We start from the raw sequence: 26706 nt of genomic DNA, 5'->3' as shown, positions 1-26706 counted from the left end.
ACCAGCCATTGCTGATTTTGAAGATGGAAGAAGGGGACAAAAGCCAAGCAATGGAGGCAGGGTCTAGAAGCTGGAAAAGGCAAGGAGGCAAATTCTTCCCCGGAACCTCCAGAAGGAACGCAGCCCCTGTCAATACCTTGATATTAGTCCAATGACACCCATTTCAGACTTCTGACCCCCAGAACTGTAAGATAATAAATTTTGTGTTGTTTGAAGCCACTAAATTTGTGGCAACTTGTGACAGCAGCAACAGGAAACTAATACAACCAGCTTTGGATTCAGACAGATGTAGGGTGTAATCCTGGCTCCCCTATATACCAAGGACTTGACCTTAGTCTAGTCACTTAACGTCTCTGAACCACAATATTTTCATCTAGTCCTCATAAGCAGTGTCCATAATACTTAAACTTCACAGAGTTGAGATGAAAAGCAACCGAGATGATTAACACAAGGAGAGAGCACTTCCTGACACAGGGAAGGTACCAGCAATGTTCTTTTCTTTCCATCAGCGCATTTGATGAAACACTGATTAATATTTGGGACCAGTGGTGTTTTGGTAAATGTATAGCAACAAGCTCTCAAAAAAAAGATTGCACATATATATATGCAATTGCAATATGCAACATATTACTTAATATATAAGAATATGAAGCATAGAATTTATGAATAACAGGGGCACCTGGGTGGCTCAGTCGGCTAAGGGTCCGGCTTCGGCTCAGGTCATGATCTCACGGTTTGTGGGTTCCAGCCCTGCGTCGGGCTCTGTGCTGACAGCTAGCTCAGAGCCTGGAGTCTGCTTCAGATTCTGGGTCCTCCCCTCTCTCTGACCCTCCCCTGCTCATGCTGTCTCACTCTGTCTCTCAAAAATAAATTTTAAAAAACATAAAAAAATTTTTAAAAAGATTTTATGAATAACAATGAAATACATAACACCCTTTATTGCAAATTCCATGTAGCCAATTGATTTTCATATCATTGATTTTGCTGAATCCTTATATCCATTGCCAGCCTACAGTTGCAATAGAAGAGCAAGTGTAGTTCCTACATGAATGGTGGTTAATATCTTTGTTTATGTTAATGAGTAAGAAGAAGGGGAAACAATGAAGAAGTGTTGGAACTTGACAAATTCATCAATGATTCGAACAACTTCTTTGCTGAATCATATAATAGTTTCCACATACTGGAAGCATACTTCCTCACTTTTTGTGCTATTCACAAAGTAACAGCCATAGACACAACACACTTTTTAAAAAATGTTTTATTTATTTTGAGAGAGAGGGACAGACAGAGCATGAGCAGGGAGGGGGCAGAGAGAGAGGGAGTTGCAGAATCCGAAGCAGGCTCCAGGCTCCCAGCTGTCAGCACAGAGTCCGACACGGGGCTCAAACTCTTGAACTGTGAAATCATGACCTGAGCTGCAGTCAGACGCATAACAAACTGAGCCACCCAGGTGCCCCGAGACAATGCACTTCTAAGTTTAATGTACATTTTTTTAAGTAGGCTTCACACACAGTGCAGAGCCCAACATGGGGCTTGAACTCACGACCCTAAGATCAAGACCTGAGCTGAGATCAAAAGTCAGATGCTTAACTGACTGAGCCACCCAGGCACCCCAATGTACGTTATTAACATTTTCTCCATTGCTTTCTTAAGTCTAGAGTGCAGTGAACAAAACAAGAATCCAAGCCCTAATTTGTAGCATTGTCAGATGTCCATGATATAAATACTTTCACTAGGGCCTATTTAAAGCTACCTATGTGACATCGCCAAAAAGAGTGGGCAAAAGTACACATCATTTAGATGCAATGAATGTGAATCAGCCAAAGGACATAGATAATGGTAAACTAATTGGGAAGTAAACTAATTGGGAAGATCAAAGTAAACTAATAATCTGAGTACAAATAAATAAATATTTATTATTATTTTTAAATAAAATTTATTTAATTGGAGGTTTATAGAATTCAATGTTTTTGTTTAATAATTAATTTTTTACTATTATGTTTGAGACAATTTGAGACTTACAGAAGAGTTGCAGAGGCAGTTCAGAGAGGTACCCATCCCCTTCACCCAGCTTCTCCTTATGTTGACATCTTACATAATTATGAATCATTCATCAAACTGAGAAATTAACCTTGGTACTTTATAAACTAAAGTACAAAATTTATTTGAGTTTCACCAGTTTTCCACTAAAGCCTTTATTCTGTTCTATAATCCAAACCAGGACCCTATATTGCATTTAGTTGGTCATATATTTGATAAAATGTCCCTCAATTTCAGTTTGTCTTCTATTGCCTCCTATAATTTAATTTTTAATGATGTCTGTGTTTAACAATTGGCTCACAGATTTCCTAAATATTTAACATTTGGGTCTCAGGAGACAAGCCAGCTCCAGCTCCACACTACTACCTAGGACACTCTAGGCAAAATTGACAGACCGTACATTTTGGGGGGTTTCCCCCCATTAATTTCACAAATATTTGTTGAGCGCCCTCTAGGGGCTAATTCTGGGGATGTGGAGATGACCAAAATCAGTCCTTGCCACTGAGAAAATTACAGGTTGGGGATATGACAGAACAGTAGCTGACAATACCCTACAGCGATCAAGTCTATGAAGTGGGACTAGAATGGCTAGAGCCCTCACGTGGGATGGACCAACCCTGACTAGGGAGGTCAAGGTAGGCTTCACATAGGAAGTAAAGAATAAGCAAGAGCTCCTCAGGTTTATACAGTTTAACATTTTTCGTTTAACAGTTAATTAAAGCAAGTTAAGCAAAGAGGTAAGATGATGTGTGAGCTGTGAGCTGTGTCGTGATGCATAAGGAGGAATGAGCCAGTTGAAGAAGCAGAAGGAAAGTCACCCATTTATCCTTTCATTTGATAAGTATTTATTAGGCGTGAATTCTGTACTGGGCTCTGGAAATGCCCAAACATGTAATGAATAAGGACACTCACGTGTGACTAGGGTTATTATGGCATGAGACAGTACCTGGTCTGTCTTTAAGATGGGGTGGTGTTTTCGCGGGTGAAGGTGGCACCATGAACGAGCATGAGGCATGAGGACACTAGACAGACACCTCCTCCCTGGGAGGAGGAAGGACCGCAAGGAAGCTTCCAGGCTGCTACCTTAATTTCAGCCAGTATAAGTAACCGCTTTTGCCAGAGGACAACTGATACCAGAAACTTCCTATGCAGGTAGTACCTGTACACAGTCTCCTTCTCTCCAGCCCCTCACACCCAGACCCCCATGCACAGACCCCTAGGAACTATGCTTAGCAACTGACACCTGCCTTGAGCAGACAGCATGTAAATGCTCGCAGGGTGAAGTAATGTATTCCTAGGTATTCCAGGGTGTTCCAGGATACTAAAGACCAACTCTAGCAAGGCAGGGACCCTTGATCTGAGACCAAACCCCCCCCAGAAGGGCTCCTATGTCACTTCCTCAGCCCCACTACATATACACCCCAACCATCCTGTCCTATTATACTGCTTTATTTTCTTCATAGCATTTGTGACCATTTGAAATTATCTAAGTGTTTACTTGCTTTTGCCTGTCTCCTTTCACTAGGATCTCAGCTCCTCAAACACAGAATCCTTGTCTGTCTCGTCATCTATAAACCCCCAGCTCCAAGCTCAGGGCCTGGCTCATAGGGGCATTGGTGCACTATTTGTGGAATGGACAAAGTGAATGAATGAATGGGAGTATGGATGCTACTGCTCAGATTTGAAGGCTGTATTCCTGACCCTCTGTGGCCCAAAGTGTCTCCCTCAATGTTAAGTTTGTTGCCTGTCCTCAGTGCCTTGACTCAGAAACTGAACCTTATGTGGAAGAAGAAATGGACCTGGGTGAAATTGAGAATACTCCTCTTGGAACTGTTGTGAGAGTGTGAAAGACAACAACTAACATTGTTGGACTTGCCAACTACCAGATCCCATTCTGAGCACTTCAGATATAGTTAGTAAATATTTGCTGAGTCTCTGCCAGGTGCCAGGCACTGTTCGGGCATTAGGGATAGGGCAGTAATAGAAGGCAAAAATCTCTGCTTTGGGGGAATTTAAATATTAGTTAATTTAATTTAAAAACAACCTTTGGAGCACCTGGGTGGCTCAGTCGCTTAAGCATCTGACTGGCTCAGGTCATGATCTCACAGTCTGTGAGTTTGAGTCCCACATCCAGTGAGCAGGAGCCCCTCTTCAGATGAGCCCCGCTTCTCTGTTTCTCTCCGCCCTCGCTCACTTGTGGTCTCTCTCTCTCAATGGAAAAAAAAAAAAAACAACTCAACCTTTGGGCTCTGTGCTGACAGCAGGGAGCCTGCTTGGGATTCTCTCTCTCCCTCTCACTTTGCCCCTCCCTTGCTTGTGCACACGTATGTGCATATTCTCTCTCTGTCTCTCAAAATAAATAAATATCTTAAAACAACCTTAAGATGTAGCTCTTGTGATTATTCTCATTTTAAAGATGAGAAAACTGAGGCACAGAGGCTAAGTAGCTTGCCCATGATCATACAGCTGTGGAATAGCACAGCCAGGCAGTCTGGGCCCTGAGCCTGTGTTCTTAACCAATAAGCTACTCTGTTTCCTGAAATGCTATTATACTGGGAAGTGCTTAACAAACTCTAATGACTTTGACAAATATGAGTTCCTATTATTCTTGGTGGGAGCATGATGTGTTGTAGGGGCATGAAAGAGACTGGGCTGGGGGCTCAGAGGATGAATGGAAAGTCGTGGTCCCGGGGGAGCCTTTGGCACTTCTTAGGCCAAGAGAGCACTAGCTGTGCTGTGTCTCTGGGGTCCTGTGGCCCCTTGCTGGAGACTTAGCAGACACACATGGAGTAAGGCTGTGTGAAGGGGACTGCAAGGCCTTCCCATCAGCATGTACTTAGCTCTTTGTATTCCCCCCCCCCCCAGAATCCATCCTAGTCTCCCTTCTGCTGATTTGTTCTCCTTACAGGGGCCCTGCCCCACCCCTCCCCCCTGCCACAGTCCTCCCATTTAGCCTTCCAGCCTGAGAGGACAAAGGAAAGTTTGGCCAATCCCCAATGGGCTTTTCTAGTTTTGTTTCCATTGGAACAAAGCACAGCTCACCAAGTGCTCTCTGATCTTTGGAACGAGAAAGGAAAATAGTTTATCACATGGAGTACCCCGCACACACCACCCCCATTGCTCACTGGTCTCAGCCTCTCAGGACGCCCAGATTCCTGGCAGGGCTAGGCAGGGAAGGCGCCTCCCTTCTGCTCAGACCTCAGGGAGCTGGCGGGAGAGTGATGACTTCCATCTGGGCTTGTTTTCTATCATTGGGCTCCACCTGTGGCCTAGATGGAGCAGAAGGAAGCATCAAGCATCCTCCCTTCTGATTCTTTCACAACTCCAACCTCACAAATGAGCCTCCCAGACCTTAGTCAGAAGATTTCCAAGTGATTCCTGCAGAAAGAGAGGTTGTGTGGGACCTTGAGCAAATTCCTTAACCCCTCCAAGACCCAGTGTTGTCCTCTGAAAAAAAATGGGTCTAAGAATGTCTGCTTCATATTGTTACTGTTATTGAAAAATGCTAGGCCCCAAGTAGAGTAAGTAGAAAAGTTTGGTCTGTGAAAGAAGATGGGTTTGTTCCCGAGATGGACCCACCTGAGTAGTAGCTGTGGTAGAAATTTTTGCTCTGGAAAGTGGGGTGGGACATCATCCCACTGCTCGTCTCTGGCAGACTTCTGCCCTACACCAGGCCTTTGAACCAGAGCCAGGCATACTTCAGAGGACACAGCTGGCTTGGTTGAATGCAGCTGATGGGCAGCCATCCTCCTCCCCCCATCATTGTCTGAACAGCTATAACGTGGTGACTTAATAGATGTGGGTTGAAAATAAGATGGGGGGGGGCGCCTGGGTGGCTCAGTTTGTTGGGCATCTGACTTCGGCTCAGGACATGATCTCATAGCTCATGAGTTCAAGCCCCACATCGGGCTCTGTCCTGACTGACAGCTCAGAGCCTGGAGCCTGCTTTGGATTCTGTGTCTCCCTCTCTCTCTGCTCCTCCCCCATTCATGCTCTGTCTCTGTCTCTCAAAAATAAATAAACATTTTAGGGGAAAAAAAGGAAGAAAATAAGATGGCACATTGGAAGAGGTCAAGAAAGGAAAAGAGAATGGCAGAGGTGAGCATGGCTCTCATGCTCATGGGGCCTGGCCAGGCCCTCACCTTGCCGCTTACAGATCATATCAGATCTCTCACCTTATAAATGAGCAACCTGAGGATTAATGCCTGGCATGGACTTTCCCAAGGTCACCCTGGGTAGACCTGCTAACTCCTATGGTCCAGTGGGTGCTCTGCTTCCCATACACAATCGACTGCTGAGAATCCTAGGTCATACAGCCCAGAAATTTCCAGGGCAACCTCACTGATCCCTGCCCTCTATCTATTTATTCATTAAGTCCTTACTATGTGCCAGGCACTCTTCCAAGCACTAGGAATATAGCAGGAGCAAAAACAGACACAAATTCCTGTTTTTGTGAAGTTTACATCCTGGTGGATGGAGACAGACAGTAAGTGAAATAAATTAGTAAAATTGTAGTAAGTTAGAAGGCAATGTCTGGTTTGGAGAAAAATGAAACAAGAGAGGGGCTCAAGGGGCCAGCAGAGCTGGGGTGCTATTTTAGAATAGTATGGGAGCACCTGGTGGCTCAGTTGGTTGAGTGTCTGACTCTTAGTTTCAGCTCAGGTCATTATCTCACATTTTGTGAGTTCGAGCCCCATGTGGGGTGCATCGCAAAGCCTGCTTGGGATTCTCTCTCTCTCTCTCTCTCTCTCTCTCTCTCTCTCTCTCTCTCTCCCTCTCTCTCTCTTTCCCCTCATTCTCTTCCCTCCCCCCCCCCGTGTACCCTCTCTCAAAATAAATAAGCTTTAAAAAAAAGAATAGGATGGTCAAAGAAGCCTTCATTGAGAAGGTGACATTTAAGCAGAGATCTGAATGAAGTGAGGGAGTGAACCACAGAGATATCTGGAGGAAAAGATATTTAGGCAGAAAGAACAGCAAAGCAAAGACCCTAAAACTATTTGGAGAGCAGCAAGGAGGCCAGTATGGCTAGAACAGAGTGAGTGAGGGGAAAAATGACCAGGTATAAGGTCAGACAGGTCATGGAGGGGTGGTTTGCAGATCATTCAGTGTTCTGTGGGCCACCGTAAGGACTTTGGATTTTGGTCTGAAATAGCCATCAGAAGGTTTTGAGCAGGGGCAGGACATGATCTGACTCAGGTTTCATCAGGATCACTCTGGCTGCTGTGTTGAGAGTAGACTGTAAAGGATCCACGGTGTAATAATTTGATAGAATAGGGAGACCTGGTAGGAGGCTGTTGCACACATCCAGGGGAGCCATGATGCTGGCACAGACCACGAAGGTGGTAACACATGACTTGATTGTGGATATTGAGACGGTGAAAATAACATGATATGCTAACAAAGTAGAGGTGGAATATGAGAAAAAGAGAGGAGTCAAGAATGACTTCGTGGTTTGGGTCCTGAGCGATTAAAAAGTTGGGTGTGCCATTAACTGAGATGGGGGAAACTGCAGGAACATCAGGTTGGCGAGGGGCAGTTAGGAGTCTGTCTTTCAACTTGGCAAGTCTGGGATGCCTATGAGACACCCAAGTAGATGCCTGTGAAAGCCACCCATGGAAGCAGGGCCTGCAGAATTCCCTAGGAAGAGCAGAAGCAGCAGCTCTGCACATCCCATCCTACCCCACTCACTCACTGATTCAGCAGGTAGAGTGAGCAAGCTCAGGCACTGGGGATAGGGCTCCCTGATAGCCTTCCTGCTATCAGTCTCTTGCCCCTCCTGTCCACCTAACACACACAGGCTCCAGTGTGGGCCTTCCAAAGCCGAGGTCAGATGTGTCTCTCCCCTGCTCCAAGCCTCAGCTGGCTCCCCACTGCCTCCCGGGTAAAGGCCAACATCCCTAGCATGGCCTCAGAGGCCCTAAATAATTCACCTTGTCTCCTGCCCCTCCCAGCGCCACCCCCCAGTTCCTTACACACTCACCAGAGCCACTCACCAGGGCCAGAGCAGTCCATCGATAGCCATAACTCCAAGCGTCTGCTCAGGGACTTGCCAAGGCTAGGAAGGGCCTACTAGGGAAAAGCCGCCTCATCTTGGTTTACTTGTTTTCATCCCCTAGTACATGGTGGAGCCACCCCCTCTTACAGAAGCCTGCCGTTCCTCGGATTTTACACACTCACACAGAGGGAAGCTCCCTCATGAGGATCTAAGCCTTTACACATCTGAGAGTCACTATCTGTTCTCCCATCTCTCCCTACCCTGGACTAGTTGCTGTTCGAGGGCAGAGACTGTTTCTTCTTTATTCATCTCTGTAACCCCAGTATAGCCCTTGCCAAAGTATTCAATAAAGTTTTATTGAATGAATGGATGAATGAATGAATGGTCTAATATGCTATAAGAGATATACTAAAGGATCATAGAAGTATTCATTTGGCTGAAGGACGGGGTCAGAGAGTATCACACAGATCCTGGGTTTGGAAGGTCAGCAAAGATTTTACCAGGCAAAACTCATTGTCAGTGATGTGCAGCTAAATTTTGCTTCTCACATTGGTCACAAACGAGCAGACAGGAGGCTAAAATATGGTTTACAGATGCGTCTGGTCTGGCCTTTTTTGGGAGGGGGTGCCTGCACAGTGTTTTCAAAAGTAATGTGAGGAGACAGGCCTTGCGTTTGGTCACACCATGAGTCGTCCTTCACTTAGCTAACTCTCATCCTCATGTTATCTGCCAAGGGCAGGCTGGGGCCTTGCATGCATATGAGTTTGCCTCCTCTGGTCAGGGAACCCCAGTTCCTGTTCACTGGCCAAAATTCCTACTGCTAAGGGGAGAATGAACTTGGCTCATTCAGACAGAGCCCTTATGCCATGTAAGCCACATGACCAGACCAGGTCAGGCCAGCTGGTTAGTAGCCTTGGAGATGAAGGCCCAAATGCCTGCCAATCACAGGGCCATCATCTCTACCTCAAATCCTCTTAGGTGTTCAAGAGCACAATGGTATGGTAGAAGTGGATGCAAGGATTGGACAGCATGCAGGAAGCAGCAGCAGAGCCCAGGCCAGGGTGCCCTGACCCCCAATTACTCAAAACACAGAGAACAGCAAGCCCAGAATCTCCTCAGTGGTTTCTGTCTCAGCATGAGATTGCATTTCAGCAGAGGCCTTGCTGTGTGATGATGACGAGGCCTTTGGCTGAACATGAGACACAGGTATGAGTCTGCCAGCAGAGGCCTGGCCTTATCTCCTTGACCTGATACACAGAGGAGCTGAGCTTCTGGGACACTGCGGGGGTATCTGAGTGTGCCAGAAGTGGCCCAACTCAGCATGTGGACTTCCACGGCTACCGCCTGAAATGTGCAAGCCAGTTAGAGAAGGTATGGAACCCCTCTGACCGTGTCGAGCGCTGCCAGACATAGGCTCAGCCAGCTGTGAGGGAATGAAAGGGAGAGCAGGCCACCGAACGCCTATCTAGCCGACACCGGGGCTCTCTAGCCTCATTTCCTAGGCTTGCTCCTGTCACTACCGAAACATCCTGGTTTCAACCCGCACGCCGCGAAACCAGGCATGACAGCGACAGCTAAGGCCCCCAGCCATGTCACAAACATTTATGTTAACACACAACATACTCACACTCGCACCACCCATCACATCACATTCCTCTGTGTGTACAGCCTTCGGTCCTGGCTACAGTCGAGCCCCGCACAGCCAGCTTCTCCCAGCCTTCAGCAGCTGCACACACTTCTACTCCCACTTCCGCAGGCAGGTGCGCCCACTTCCCCTTGCAGGCGCAACAGGCTTAAGGGTCTCACTGAACTCTCTGCTTACATGAGTAGCTTGCAGTCATCCAAAGGAAACCAATAACACACACACACACACACACACACACACACACACACACACCCTGAAACTGTGTTTCTAAGGCTTTGAAATGTGTCCCATAAAGTTTCTCTGGAAAGTTTACCTTCTCCATTCTATTTGGCTTCAGCAAACAGTACTAGGGATTTGTTTCCCTGAGCAGGAAAGGGTAGAGGCAGGGAAACAAAACCACAGAGAATCCATCCTTTCACCCCAGGAAGCTCCCTAGAGTTGTTCCAGACACATGAAACGGCTTAGTCAGAAACTGTATCTGTCTTCTTCCCTCTGCCTCCCTCAATCTCCCCATCCCCGTCCCAGATGCCTACAATAGCTACATACAGGGTGGGGTTGTCATGTGTGTCCTCTACACCCTCCACATTGAACTTCAGCGCAGCCATTTGGCACCACAGGCCATCAGCAGTTTTGCCCAGTGACTAGGCCCAGTGATGGGCACATACACTCACCCTAGCCCTCTACCCAGCTCTCAGTACCTTTTACCCAGATGCTGCCCAAACGTGCGGGGTTCAAGTGCTATCCAGGCTGGGCCAGTGCCTTCCAGAAGCAGCTATGTTTGTCTGGTATCCTCCGGTGAGCTGGGCCTTGCCAGCCTATGGCCAGGCAGATCCACAGCTCATGTTGCCCCTGGGACCAGCTAATGCAAAAGACCTCTGTAGTGAGAATGCCATTCTTGAGCTTCCCTGCCCACCCCGTGCTTCCCTGTGGAGTGTCAATGCGGACCAGGCCATGAGAGCCAGGCAGAGGGTGAGGAGCAGCGCGTGCTAGCGCACATTCACCACTTTGTTCTGGAAAGGACCCTGCCAGGCAACTTGGACTAAATTCATACTTTGTGCCTTCAACCAATGCCCCCTGTATATGCCCAGCTGGCTGCCAATGGGCATGCTGTGGTTGGTCCTTTCTAGGCTATAAATGGGCCCCCCTTGTTCTGGCCTATGTGAAGATAATCACTTTCACTGGAAGAATATCTCCCTCTGCAGCTGACTACCAAAGCCAGAAATACTAAGGGCACATACCACTGTTCTTTGCAGGCCTGCGTGAGGAGGGCAGAGCCAGTCAGGCCTGACTGCTGTATATTAAATGACATTGGAAACCACTTAACCAAAGCACTTGGAATTTTCTCTTCAAAGCAGGTCAGACAGAATCCCTCCCTCACCAGTGTTGAAAGGTGCATAAATACCACCTAATCCAAGGGTCACAAATGTAAATGCCTTTAGGCAGCAAGCAGCTAATGAAAATGAGAGAGAAGGGGAGGTGTAAGAAAACAGGGGAGGGGCCGAGGAACAAGACCACACACGCCTTACAAAAAGGCATTTAAGATCATTTTAATGTCCCAACCAACAAAGTATGTCTGCAGGCACTTAGGATTTGTAGGGCCTAAAAGCTGTAAGTTGGGGATTGCTGTTGGAATCCCATGGCATCCAGAGGAAAGGACTTATCCAAGGTCACCCACCTGGTCAGTGACAAAGGCCCCTCTTCAACTGTTTGGCAGAATGAGTCCCATGATAGCATCATCCTCTTCATTCCTTTACTCATTCGGCAGATAAGTCCTGCCCCCCACCCCTACCACAATGTCCTGGGCATCTTCCTGTGCTGTCAGGGCCCCAGCAGTAAACCAGACATGTTCCCTCTCTTCAAGAAAGTCTCACTTCAGTAGGGAAGTGGCAAGAACTAAGCCTGGAAATCGAGGTTGTGAGTAGGCAGTGTGGGGCATCAACTGGCAGGCCGAGGTGTTCGGATTTCATGCTGTAAGCAGCAGAGAAGCCTTGAGAAAGTATGAGAAGGGATCAGAATGCTGTTCTGTCAGAAGACTCTTCTGGCAGTAATGACTCAGACTCATCTGGCAGTTGTAACTCGATAGATTAGGGCCAGACCGCAATGAGTGGGGAGGGGGTGCAACTGGAGGCACAAAGAGTGGCTAATCCAATAGTCTAGACCTGAGGTAATGAGGTTAAGGGTCACTAAGAACAGAGGGGAAAAGATGAATGTGCGAGACACTGCAAATCAACAGAGTGGGACTTCAGGGGTATGTGCCTGTGCGTGTGTGTGTCTGTGTGTGTATATGTAAATGGATCTGGAATGAAGGAGATGGGTTGGTAAGAGGAGAGAAGAATCAAGATGGCAGCAAAATGGGGTGGATGGCTGGAATGCCCACAGAGAGGAAGAAACCAGGGGACCTGGATTTGGGGGAGATTGGGTGGGTGAAGATGTCCAAATGTTTCTCTATGACAGCAGCCTTAAGACCAATAAAAAGAATCTGGGATTGTCTCTTATGTTATTATAGTCTCTCCTTCCTCTGTATGGAAAATTGAGCCAGAACCTCTTGACCTCTCAACTCTTCCATATGCGCAGAAGTGACCTCTGGGGAAATCCCACTCGGTGCCTCTAGTTGAACTGGTCCAATGCTTTAACAAATACTAATCAAATAAATAACGAAAATATATTCTCCACCCCCAGCCTTTTTCTGTCCCCTACTCCAAAACAGCTCTGTGGGAAAGTCAATTTGGGAATTTCCCACGTGTCTATGACCGCAATGCCAGAGCAATGGTCTGAGTCAGCTACAACCTTCAAAATTCCGTATTTGCTTCTCATATGCCGCCTAGAGGAAGCACTGATGATGCTGTAAAATAACTCCTTGTGTCAGCTCCTGGGCTACCTGGCACTTCTGGCCCAGCTTCCAAAGGCCTGGGCTGCCAGGTAGAAAGAGCCTAGCAGGCATGTGACTGAACCACAAAGCCCACCCAGATGACCCACTAGCCTCACACACCCCAAAGGGACGGTCCATTTGCCTTCCATTCCCTCTCAAATGGCCCTTCTCCCCTGTCTCGGAAGAGGGTGTAGCATTTATGAACAAGCCAGAACTACTGTGGAGTTTTGAAAACAGATGAGGACTTACAATCCAAGCATTGGCCACAGCGAGTGGACTTGAAAAGCTGCACATGAAATTGAAGCTGAAGGGTACATGGGGCTCTGGAAAAGGAGTAGGGGCTTCAGAGTCCAACTTTGGTTCAAATTTCAGGTTGGCCTCCTACCAGATGCATAGTCTGGTCACAGATTTCTCATGTGTAAAATTGCAATTATGATGCTTCCCTTCTAGTGTTACCATGAGGATCAAATATGATGACGCATGCATACAGTTCCTGGCACATAGTAAGTGTTCAACAAAAATTAGTTGCATCTTGGGGCACCTGGATGGCTCAGTTGGTTTAGTGTCTGACTTTGGCTCAGGTCATGATCTCACAGTTCATGAGTTTGAGCCCCGTGTCAGGCTCTGCATTGCCAATGCAGAGCCTGCTTGGAATCCTTGCTCTTTCCTCTCTCTCTCTACCCCTCCATCACTCGCTTTTTCTCTCTCTCTCTCAAAATAAATAAATAAACGTTTAAAAATTAGTTGCATCTTTTTCATAACTTCTGCTTTTGAAGATGGGGTCTTTTTCAATAAGGACCAGGTGCTGTACCAGAATACCACCTGGTAAGAAGGCACAAGTGGGAAGGAGAGCCAAAGGGAAAGGAAAGAGTGCCAATATCTCATCCTACCAAGTGGGGATTTAAAAGATGCAGCCGATAAATGATGAGACAAAAACATGAAACATTGCAAAAATTACTAGAATAATTAATCAAGAGCAACAAATGGGGATATAGCTATGTAATCATGATAAACCCTCAACTAGCTTAGCAGGAAGTCAACAGATAATTTCCCAAAATTTGGTGAACAAAGACAGAAAGGTAGAAGTGCTTTATCTAGAGAAATGAGGGTACAGAAAGAAAAGAACTAAAATTGGTTGCTTCCCAGAAACAGGGCTGGAAGCAGGGATTCATGCAGAGGACTGCTGTTTCTTTCCCTGGGCATGTTCCACTTTGATTGCAAAAACACAGCCAGGAATAATATGAAAAGTCTGAGTGAGGTACCAATCATGTCCACCACCTTAAGGAATGGACCACAGCATCACAGCTGCCACATGCTCCAGTTTTAGCCCCCTTTCCTGCATGCAGTGCGCATCCCTCCTTTGAGGCAGACCAAAGCCTTACAAAGGGGGAGAAACTTGGGGCACCTGGGTGGCTCAGTCGGTTGAGCCTCTGACTCTTGATTTTGGCTCAGGTCATGATCTCACAGTTTGTGGGTCCTAGCCCAGCATAAGCTTGGGATTTTCTGTCTCCCTTGGTCTATGCCCCTCCCCCACTCACTCTCTCAAGAATAAATAAATATTTTAAAAAGGGGGAGAAATTTGACTAGGCCAGTTGCTCAAAGAAGTCCTTTGCAAGAGAGCAGAGACAGCCATCTGGGCGGCATGGGGCACAGGCCAACTTGAGAAGCCCTTTACAGAACACATTCTCCACTGGGAAGGGTCCCCTGTATGATGAGCAGTTCACACTAGCTGGCCATACACAGCATCCTGATGTGCCAGGATATGGCACATATGGCTACACAACACCACCATGCTCTCAAGAAGTAGTAGGTGGTAAGTTCTATGCCAACTTCCAGCCCAGAAAGGGCCTACCACTCTCCATCCCACAGAAGAGCCTAGTGGCTCTTCTCTTCAATATTCATTCATCCAGAAAGAATACATTGATGTCTAATCTGTACACAGCTGTAGTGCCCAACAGGAATGCAAAGACTGTTTCAAAGGAGAGTAAGTTAAACCTTTTTCACCTTTAGGTAGAGGAAAAATTGGGGAAGTGTTGAGAGAAAAGTCGGCTTATGTGACAGCTGTGCCTGGGGCCAGGCCAGGACCAGAATACTCTGAAACATGCATGTGAGCACATGTACACACACACATGTATATGCACACATACATGTATATGCAAACACTTGTACACACACAGCCGGGAATACACATCCATACGGACACACCTCCTGAGGATCTCTGATAACCCCTTTTCCCTTTGTCATGTCTGACATGGTGGCTTGAGGTAGGGTTTTTTCCCCCAATTTAATTTAGAAATAATTGGCATACATCACTGTATAAGTTTAAGGCATACAGCACGATGATGTGATGTACATATATTGTGAAATAATTACCACAGTAGGTTGAGCTAACAACCATCTTTTCATATACACACAATAAAAAGAAAAGAAAGAAGAAAGGGGAAAAATGTCTTCCCTGTGATGAGAGCTCTTAGGATTTACTTTTTTATGTTTATTCATTTTTGAGAGACAGAGTATGGGGGGGCAGAGAGAGAGGGAGACACAGAATCTGAAGCAGGCTCCAGGTTCTGAGCTGTCAGCACAGAGCCCATTGCGGGGCTCGAACCCACACACCGTGAGATCATGACCTGAGCCAAAGTTGGATGCTTTACCGACCGAGCCACCCAGGTGCCCCAGGATTTACTCTTAACAACTGTCCTCTAGATCACAGACCAGCAATGGCCATAGTTATCATGTTTTATGTTCCATCCTTAGTACTTACTTGTTTTGTACCTGGAAGTTCATGCCTTTTGGCCACCTTCCTCCAATGTCCACCCTCTATCCCTGCCTCTAGTAACCACAAGTCTCCTCTCTGTTTCTATGAGTTTGTTTTTGTTTTTAGATTCCACATATAAGTAAGATCATATGGTATATGTCTTTCTCTGTCTCACGTATTTCACTTAGCACAATACCCTGAAGGTCCATCCATGTTGTCACAAATGGTAGGGTTTCTGGGGTGCCTGGTTTCTGCTCAGGTCATGATCTCAGTTTCTGGGTTCAAGCCCCACATTGGGCTCTGTGCTGACAACATGAGGTCTGCTTGGGATTCTATGTCTGCCTCTCTCTCTCACTCTCAAAAATAAATAAACATTTAAAAACAAAACAAAATAAGAAATGGTAGAATTTCCTCATTTTTTATGGCTGAATAATATTCCATTGTGTATATGTCTCACAACTTCCTTACCCATGCATCCACTGATGGCCACTTAGGTTGTTTCCATGTCTCAGCCACTGTAAATAGTGCTGCTATGAACATGGGGGTGCAGATGTCTTTTTGAGTTAGTGTGTTTGTTTCCCTTAGATATATTCCCAGAAATAGAATCACTGGATCATATCATAGTTCTATTTTTCACTTTTTGAAGATCTTCCACACTGTTTTCTAGAGTGGCAGCACCAATTTACATTACAACCAACAGTGCACACGATTCCCTTTTCTCCACATCCTCACCAGCATTTTGTTATCTCTTGTCATTTTGATGATGCTCCATCTAACAGGCCTGAAGTGACATCTCATTGTAGTTTTAATTTGCATCTCTCTGACAATGAGTGATGTTAAAGATCTTTTCATTAGCCTTTTGGTCCTTCATATATCTTCTTTGGAGAAATGTCTATTCAGGCCCTCTGCCCACTTTTTTTTAAAAGAGTTTATTGTCAAATTGGTTTCCATACAACACCCAGTGCTCTTCCCCACAAGTGCCCTCCTCCATCACCACCACCTCGTTTCCCCCCTCCCCCTTTCCCTTCAACCTTCAGTTCATTTTCAGCATTCAATAGTCTCTCAAGTTTTGCATCCGTCTCTCTCCCCAACTCTGTTTCCCTCTTCCCCTCCCCCTGGTCCTCCATTAGGTTTCTCCTGTTTTCCTGTTAGACCTATGAGTTCAAACATATGGTATCTGTCCTTCTCTGCCTGACTTATTTCGCTTGACACCCTCAAGGTCCATCCACTTTCCTACAAATGGCCAGATTTCATTCTTTCTCATTGCCATGTAGTACTCCATTGTGTATATATACCACATCTTCTTGATCCACTCATCAGGTGATGGACATTTAGGCTCTTTCCATGTTTTGGCTATTGTTGACATTGCTGCTATGTACATTGGGGTACATGTACTCCTATGCATCAGCACTTCTGTATCCCTTGGGTAGATCCCTAGCAGTGCTATTGCTGGGTCATAGGGAGTTCTATGGAAAGTTTTTTGAGGAACCTCCACACTGTTTTCCAGAGTAGCTGCATCAGTTTACATTCCCACCCACAGTATAGGAGGGTGCCCGTCTCTCCACACCCTCGCCAGCATTTATAGACTCTTGATTTGTTCATTTTAGCCACTCTGACTGGCGTGAGGTGGTATCTCAGTTCGGTTTTGATTTGTGTTTCCCTGATGATGAGTGATGCTGAGCATCATTTCATGTGCCTGTAGGCCATCTGGATGTCCTCTTTGGAGAAGTGTCTGTTTAAGTCTTCTGCCCATTTCTTCACTGGGTTATTTGTTTTGTGAACAGTGAAGTTTGGTGAGTTTCTTGTATATTTTAGATACTAGCCCTTTATCTGATATGTCATTTGCAACTATCTTTTCCCATTCTGTCGATTGCCTATTAGTTTTCTTGATTGTTTCCTTTGCAGCTCTGCCCACTTTTTAATTAGGTTATTTGACTTTTTGCTATTAAGTTGTATGAGTTTTTAAAATATGTTTTGAATATTAACTCCTTATCAGATATATGGTGTGCAAATATATTTTTCCCATTTAGTAGGTTGCCTTTTCACTTTGTGGATGGTTGGGTGGTTCTTTTCTCCTTCCACTATTTTTCTTTAATGGTTTTATTGAGATATAATTCAGATGTCATACAATTCAACCAACCAGACAATTTAATAGCTTTTAGTATATTCACAGAGTTGTGTATCCATCCCTACAGTCAACTTACAACATTTCATCACCCCTAGAAGAAATGCAATACCCTATTCTACCTCCCCCACAGTCCCTGGGACACATTAATTTATTTTCCGTCTCTGTGAATGCATACATACAATATGTAGGATTTTGTGTCTGGCTTCTTTCACTTAGCACACTGTTTCCAAGGCTCATCCATGTTGTAGCATGTATCAATATTTCGTTCCTTTTTACATATCTGAGTAATATTCCACCATATGGCTCTGGATACACCACATTTGTTTATTCTGTTCACAGTGAAGGACATTTGGGTTGCTTTCATCTGTTGGTTATTATGAATAATACTCCTATGAACATTGTACAAGCTTTTGTGTGGACACATAGTTTCATTTCTCTGGAAACCCTGAAGTGGAATTGCTAGGTCATATGGAAGCCTAGATCAGACATTTAATCTTTTGAAAACCAGCCAGACTATGTTCTAAGGTAGCCGCATTATTTTACATTCCCACTAGCAGTGTATGAGGGTTCTAATGCTCCACAACCCAGCAAACACGTGTTATTTTCCATATTTTTAATTATAGACATTCTATTAGGCATGGAGTGGGATCTTGTGGTTTTGATCTGCACTTCCCTCATGGCTAATGATGTTGAGTATCTTTTCAAATGCTTGTTGGCCATTTGTAAATCTTCTTTGGAGAACTGTCTATTCAGATCCTTTGCCCATTTTAAAATTGGGATATTTGTACTTTTGTTATTGAGTTGTAAGTGTTCTTTCTGTATTCTGGATACAAGTCTCTTATCAAATACATGGTGTACAAAATTTTTCTTCCATTCTGTGAGTTGTCTATTCACCTTCTTGGTGGTGTCCTTTTAGAGGCAAAAGATTTATGCTTTTGATAAAGTTCAATTTATCTATTTTTTCTTTTGCCACTTGTACCTTTTGCGTCATAGCTATGAAACCATTGCCTAATCCAAAGTCATGAAGATTTACATCTATGCTTTCTTCTAAGAGTTTCACAGTTTTAGCTTTTATATTTAGGCCTTTAATACATTTTGTGTTAATTTCTGTATGTGGTGTGTGGTTGGGGTCCAACTTCCTTTTTTTTTTTTTTTTTTTGCATGAGTAATCTCTCTCTTTTTTTTCTTTATTTATTTTTTATTTTTGTAATGTTTTATTTACTTTTGATACAGAGAGAGACAGAGCATGAGAGGGGGAGGGGCAGAGAGAGAAGGAGACACACAACCAGAAGCAGGCTCCAGGCTCTGAGCTAGCTGTCAGCACAGAGCCTGACGCGGGGCTCGAACCCATGAACGTGAGATCTGACCTGAGCCGAAGTCGGAGGTCTAACCGACTGAGCCACCCAGGCGCCCCTCTCTTTTTATTTTCAAGGGCAACACTTCAGTGGGAAATTTGTAACATAATAATTACAGATATCATTGATAACTTCTCTACAAACTGCTAACATATGCTACTTTACAGCAACACTCCAAAGTAGAACTTCATACTATTCTCATTTCACAGTTGATAAAAGTGAGTCCGATTAACTTGTCCTACATTGCACAATTGGCAAGAGGCAGAGTGAGGATTTGTATCAGACCCCCCTGTCTCCAAAGCCTAGATTCACAGTGCTGCACAAGGCTGAAGGAGGAGGTGTCATTCTGGTCACTGCCCACTTCCTCTCAACTTGTCCTTACACACATATACACAGACACACAGACACGCACACACACTCAATTAGGAACATAATAAATGCTTGAAATATGTTGGTTAAATGACTAGATGAACACATGTTGTTGACAACAGCTGATGCTTCACAGGATGTGATCCCAAGGTAGGCTAAAAAATGCTGGACCAGGAGAAACCTAGCAGAAAAATGAGCAGTAACTTCAGCATGGAGTACTGAATGCACCAACAGCTTCTGGTGTGATGTAGGGATGCTATTCCATTCCTCCATGACTGAGTAAAAAGCCTATTATGGAAACCTCTTTATTCTACCCCACACAGAGTGAAGTTAAAGACCTATAATGGTTTGTTGAGCCTGGCAATCCATGGGGATTACCTGAGAAGCTCTTCTGAACACAGTCCCAGCACCAAATAAGGACTCCATAGCTAGGGCTGGGTATAAAGCACTGAAGAGCAGCAGCTGGCAGGGCCAAGAGAGGATGTGATACCAGTTCAAGATACCAGTCCCTTATAAAGGACAGTGCTCTGATCAGGGGCTGAAAATGCATGGGCACTTGACAATTGTCTAGTCAAGGAAAACTTAAAAAGAAAAATTTAAGAGCTGCCGATAATTTCTGTTTATTTTCTAATAGTAATAATAATAGCTACTTATGTGTCAAGTACTGTGCTAAGCATTTCACATGCATTAACTCATTTAATCCTTACAAGAACCCCACAGTATAGATGCTATCATGACCTCTACTTTACACATGAGAAAACTGAGGCAAAAAGAGGTTAGGTAACTTGCCCATGGTCACACAGAGAGTGAGTAACAAAGCCAGAATCTTAATGTAAGCCACCTGACTCCAGACTCTATGCATTTATGCTAGAGTCTGGAGCATTAGGCTGTACAAATACAAGTAGTATATAAATAAAGGAAGAGGGGGAAAGAAACACGGTCACCTCCTTCTAGAAAGTTACAGTAAGATTTCAGAAACTTTCCATCATCCTCCTAGTGAGGTATCTGGAACACTCTGAAAAGTTTTTAAAGGTTTACCAATAAAAGGTGGTCTCACAATTAGGACAATGGTTTTAGTTATTGGAACAGATCGAGAAAGAGAGATCAGTTAACCCAAAGTTTCCAATGCCACCTGGTATAGGCACATATATTCTGGAAGGACAAATACTAGCCAAGGCTTACAAAATAATGTGTACCAGGCAATATTCTGAGAGCTTTTATGGACTTTTTATTTTAATAATCATGACAGGGACGCCTGGATGGTTCATGATCTCGAGGTTTTGTGAGTTTGAACCCCAAGTCAGGCTCTGCGCTGATAGTGGGGAGCCTGCTTGGGATTCTCTCTCTCCCTCTCCCCAATTTACGCTGTCTTTGTCTCTCTCATGATAAATAAATAAACTTAAAAAATTATCAGGACAATCCTTTGAAGTAGGTATTATATTATCCCCCATTTTATAGGTGAGAAGATGAGAAAGGGTTACACAGATTATAAGCGACAAAACTGAATATTTGAAACTGGGCAGTCCATCTCTCCATCTGGGGCACCTAACAGCTGTGCTAAACCAATCTTGCCAAAGCCTGTAAGAGAGAGCTTAACCACACCTGCTACAAAAGGAGTCAGATTATAATATTATCTTGTTGTCCTCAAGCAGCCAGCCAATCCCTTTCTTGTCTGGCAACTTGTTTTAAACCTACTTTTAAAAGTCCCTTATATTGACTTCAGCAGTTTTCACAAGCATCAACATATTCTGGCCCTGACCTGCCCTGATTCCAATGTCATACAGCTGCACCACCCTTTTCTATTGGTTTATCATAGAGAAAAAACAATATTCAATGATTTTCCAGAGGTAAAACTGAATCTCAAGTCTCTTCCTTATCTCCCTGCCCCTGTGAGTCTTTCCCTTTCTATGACATAGTGGAAAAACAACAAATAGGCTTTAGAATAGACAGATCCAAATTCAAATCCTGTTTCTTCCACTTCTAGACTGGCAGGTTTGGGGCAGGTCACTTGGCCTCACTTTGCTCTTCTGTGAAATAAGGATAATTATAGCAGCTGCTTTGTGCCACAGCTCCGCCTTCCTCCTTCTCCAATGTCATGCACACTGAGTCCCTACCCTGTCCCAGAGACTTCAAGGGAGAGAGGAAAATGAATAAGACAGAAAAACATATTTGGTGAATGACAGGAAGTCCAGTGTGGCTGAAGAAATGTAGAGGAGGAGGTAAGGAGGACTCAGACCAGAGCAAGAGGGCCTTGACCGCCTTACACAAAGAGGCTAAACTAGATTTGAGAAGCAATGGAGCATTTGAAGGTCTTCACACAGAAGATGATACAATCATGATTAACATTTATTGAGTGATTATTACAGGTTAGGCATGGTTCTTTACTAAACCCTTACTACTACTATTTTTCCTATTTTGCAGATGTGGAAACTGAGACTCAAAAAGATGAACTTGACCCAAGATCACACAGCTTATATTTGACAGACCTGGCATAACTCTTTACAGCTGGATCCCAGAGTCCACTCCTTCAACCAAAAAGCTGTTATTTTGAGGTACCCAAATCAAGCAATGTTGTACCTAGTAGACTTGAAGGAAGAATAAAAAGCAGAGACCATTTAGGATGCCATTACAGTCATCCAAGAGAGGATGCCAACGGTACAGACAGTGAGCAAATAGTCTTCTAGAACTGGGCCACTGAGTTAATGCAGGAGGTAAGAGGGTGGAGTCTAGCCCAGAATATGGAGGGTGCAGTTTGTACCCCCCCCATGTTGTTGGGGGGGGGGTGGAGAATAGTTGTCAACATTTATAAAGGAACCAGTTTGCATTAATATCTAGATTTCTGCCTTGTCTCAACAAATCAGAGGATCTAGCAACTCTGGGTTCATATTCCCATAGGGCACCAGTGGGCTGAGGCCCAGCAGTACCTTCCCTCTTGAGATAGAAGCATCTGCTCCAAGGCCCTCTGGAATCTACTACTCTCTTTCACCTTACCTGGCTGGCCAACAGAGGACCTAGAGCCACTAAGCCCTGAATTTTTTGGATATAAACTCAAATGCTGGGAGAAATAATGATGGGGTAAAAGGATTACGGGGAAGGAGCTGGTTTAGGAGAGGAGAAAAATGTTCTCTCTGTATATAAAGAAAGCTCAGAGCCAAGAGAAAGAGAGAAAGCAGCTAGGGGAAGGGGGAAGAGAGTAGGCCTTGAGATGACAATTGGCATGACAAGAAGGGACAAAGATCAAGGGAGGTGAGGGCATCATGGGCTCCAGGCTTTTGAGAGAAGCAATTGAAGGCATTTACTGATGGAGAGAGGGGGAGAGAAAAAGAGAAAGAGAGGGAAAGGCTGGGAGTTGCAGAGGCAATGTTTAAAATCCAAAGGTTCTGGTGAAAGCTAGGAGGCCATCCTGCAGATGTGCTGGGAAACTGTGGGAGGAGAGAGGTTGTGCTCTGAACAGAGAATTAAAGAGTGAGATATCACAATAAAACTGCATCCATGAATAATGGTGAATGCATATCTAAGGAGTTAAGAGGCCAGGGCACTGCAGTAGGCCCAATGTCAAAATAGTCATTCCTTAGTGTGCTTGAACTTCCTTTGCAAAAGAAAATGATGGAGTGCCCCCCTGGGAACAGATAGGTTGGTATCTGCCCTTGCAGCCCTGTAGTCTTGCAGCCAGGGTATGAGGTTGCCAGATTTGGGCACACAGAGCAGTGGTTTCCCAGAATCAAGACACACACATGCTGAACAAGGAGGAAAGAAGTAAGAGCTGCCTTTTCTCTTTGGGGTCCTGCACTTCTTTAAAACTCACCATTGGCCTGATAAAGTGGTCGGGATGAGTAAGCCAAGAAGAGACACAATAAAAGGGAGGGCGTTCGTTTAGAAGAAGACATCTCTCCTAGTGACACCACCTTATCACACTTTCCACTGAGGGAAGGGTTTCCCAGTCTGGTTAGTGTTCAGAATTGTATGCCACCGAAGGAGGAAGCAGGGCAAACAGAGAATAGAAATGATTTTTCCCTGCCAGTCAGCATGAAAGGGGTCACTACAGCAGTTACAAGTCATGGCAATTTCACAATCTGCTTTTCTGAGTTTGGGCGCCCTGTATGTATATTTCTAGAGACCAAATGAGGGCCTATTTTGTTCTCCTGACAAAATCTAATGAAGATAGACTTTCCTATAAACAATTAAAATAAAATCTCAAAACCATAGCTGTATCAGCAGCAGAGCAGGCCCTACATAACCACAAGTAGTTCCCAGGGATGAGATTATTTCTGCTGCTCCAGGGATCAGAACATTTTACACATAATTACTGCTGTTTCCCCTTCTGGTTAATGCCTGATTCTGGAGAACAGCTACGCTGCAAAGCATCAGCACCTAGGTGATAAATCTCAAGCTATTTATTGGATTTATTTTTGAAATGTCTTATATTGTAACAACCCCATTTCACTTTTTTTATGCTTTCTTTCTCCCACCCCCCAAATAAAATCTGGGGTTTGGGCTTAACTGACTTCTAGTAGAGATAATATGTGGAGAAGGAGCCCCCACCAAAAATAATATGTTTTACTGGAAACATTTCAAGTAAGAGTCTGGGTCCTCCAGAATGGCTGTATGGGAAGCTGGGGTTACTCCCAAGTGAATAAAACAACCATTTCACTGGTGAAAATCAATTTTTATTAAAAAAAAAAACACTTAAGCCTCTGGAGATTGTCCTCAAGGTACACAACAGGTAGAGAATATTTACTTAGGAAAATTTACTAAATCTTGGTAAAAACAGTGACAGTCTATGGCATGTGAGCCAAGACTGCTCCAATTCTGCTACCTACCTTACCTCCATGTGACAGAAGCACTGTTCTCGACAAGTGTAGCTAAGAAAAAAGGACTCCTTTTCCTTCTAGCTCCCAATCTAAGGGCTATAGTTTCATCCCAAGAACATCTCTAGTCTTCCCTAGCTTGGTACTGCAAAAGCTCTCTTCCAGGTGGGAGTGTCCAAAAAGACTGGGCTTCCCCCTCTCAACTAGCCTCAACTCATAGGGTGGAAGGAGCTCTACCTCAGGCTCAGCAGGCCAAGAATACTGGCCCCTCAATCATCCCGCCCTGCTCACTCACTTACTCCATGCTAGGAGAGGCAAGGTGAGAAGACCTAGGGCTACCATCTTTTCCCCAGTGCCCACTCATAGAGCAGAGAGCATCACTCCAGGAAAAGCAGGCACTGTCCTCACTCCCAGCTTCAGTGCAGTGGCCCAAAGTGTCTAAACAGGGGTGAAGGCAGACCATAAAGATGAAGAGCTCCACATATGACTATTTACAATAGCATGGAGGAGTCTGTGCCTAAGGCACTGTCAGTGGCAAGCAGTTAAGAGGTGGCTGGTAGGTTCATGAAACTAGTTTCGAGAAAAATGGCAGACAAGCCAGAAGAAAAAGGGAAAGAAACAGCCACAAGACCCTCTGGGATCACATGCATCCTTATCGATCTGGAAGGCTGTGCACATTGCACCCACTTCAAGAACAATCACAGAAGAACGTGGGACAGACTTGAAAACATTCCCCAAACCACACACAGATCAAACAGCAAAGAGCAGAAGTCTTGCTGGCTCAAGGGACTTAAGCACAACCTTTGACCAAACACTGACTAAAGAGTAAGCTACTTTGACCCAGGAGCCACTCCTAGAAAGCCAGGCTTAAGATTAAATCACACCTATCCCTAGTGGTCTGGAAGACCATGCCCTCTCAGGAAGGACTGGAGAGAGAACTTCTTTTTTTAAATTAATTTATTTATTTTGAGAGAGACAGAAACTGCAAGTGGAGTAGGAGCAAACAGAGAGGGAGAATTCCAAGCAGGCTCCACATGGTCAGCATAGAGCCCAATGTGGAGCAGAACTCATGAAACTGTGAGATCATGACCTGAGCTGAAATCAAGCATCAGACCCTTAACCAGTTAAACCATCCTGGCGCCCCTGGAGACAGAACTTCTAAGCTACTACTTCCTAATTGAATGTGGGGCAAAACGGTAAACTCTCTTAACTATGAAAGCAGTCTCCAACCTATACACATACATTCAACTGAAAGATAGATCAACAAAGATTTTTCTACCTGAAGAGCAACTAATAGAATAAGAAAGAGGAGGAGGAAGAGAAGGAAGATGAGGAGAAGAAGAAAAATGAACAGAGCCTCAGAGAAATGTGACACTGTTCAGTGCACCAACACATACATATTGGGAGTACCAGATGGAGATGTGACAGATGAGATATTCAAGGACATACTGGCTGAAAACAATCCAAATTTGATGAAAAACATTTATATACACATTCAAGAAGTTGGTGAACTCTAAGTGGAATAAACACAGAGATCCACATCCAAACACATTATAGTTGTTGAAGTACAGAAATGTTGAAAGAGAAAATCTTGAATGCAGGAAGAGAAAAACAACTCATCACATTAAAAGAAACCCTAATAAAATTAAGAGTTCACTTCTCATCAGAAACAATTGAAGCCAGAAGGGAGTAGGATGCCATATTCAAAGTACTGGAAGAAGAACAACGGTCAACCCCTACACCTAACATAACTATCTCAAAAATAAAGGCAAAACAAAGATAAGAGAATCTATGGCTATTATACCTGCCTTACAAAAATATCAAAGGAAGTTTTTCAGACTGAAAGAAAGTGACACCACATAGCAACACAAATTCACACAAATAACCAAAGAGCTCCAGTAAAGGTACCTATGTAGGTAATGATAAAGGACAATATAAAGTGTCTGACTCTTGATCTCAGCTCAAGTCTTGATCTCAGAGTTCTGAGTGCAAGCCTTGCGTTTGACTCCATGCTGGCTGTGGAACCTATTTTTAAAAAATGACTGGGACACCTGGGTGGCTTAGTTGGTTAAGCATCCGACTTTGGCTCAGGTCATGATCTCACAGTTCATGAGTTCAAGCCCCGTGTCATGCTCTTGTACTGACAGCTCGAAGCCTAGGGCCTGCTTTGGATTCTGTGTCTCCCTCTGTCTCTGCCCTTTCCCTGCTCGCTCTGTCACTCTCTCTCACTCTCTCTCTCTCTCTCTTAAAAATAAGTAAATGTTAAGAAAATTTTGTTTTTAAAAAATAAAAAATGATTTCATAAGTGCCTATAAAATGGTATTGTTTGTCATATGACATATAGAAATGTAATATATTTGACAATAACAGCACAGAGGAGGTGGTTGGAAATGAAGCTGTACTGGTAAAGAAATGATACCCGATGTTAACAAATCCACAGGAAAAATTAAGAGAAGCACCAATGGCAATTAAAAACATATTTTTAGGGGCGCCTGGATGGCTCAATCGATTGAACGTCCGACTTCGGCTCAGGCCATGATCTCACAGTTCATGGGTTCGAGCCCCACATCTGGCTCTGTGCTGACAGCCAGCTCAGAACCTGGAGTCTGTCTTCGGATTCTCTGTCTCCCTCTCTGTCTGACCCTCCCCTTCTCATGCTGTCTCTCTCTCTGTCAAAAATAAATAAAACATTAAAGAAAACTAATAGGCAAACGACAGAATGGGAAAAGATAGTTGCAAATG

Source organism: Suricata suricatta, chromosome X, assembly GCF_006229205.1.
Source record: "Suricata suricatta isolate VVHF042 chromosome X, meerkat_22Aug2017_6uvM2_HiC, whole genome shotgun sequence".
NCBI classification, from domain to species: domain Eukaryota; kingdom Metazoa; phylum Chordata; class Mammalia; order Carnivora; family Herpestidae; genus Suricata; species Suricata suricatta.
This window is presented reverse-complemented; position numbering follows the sequence as displayed.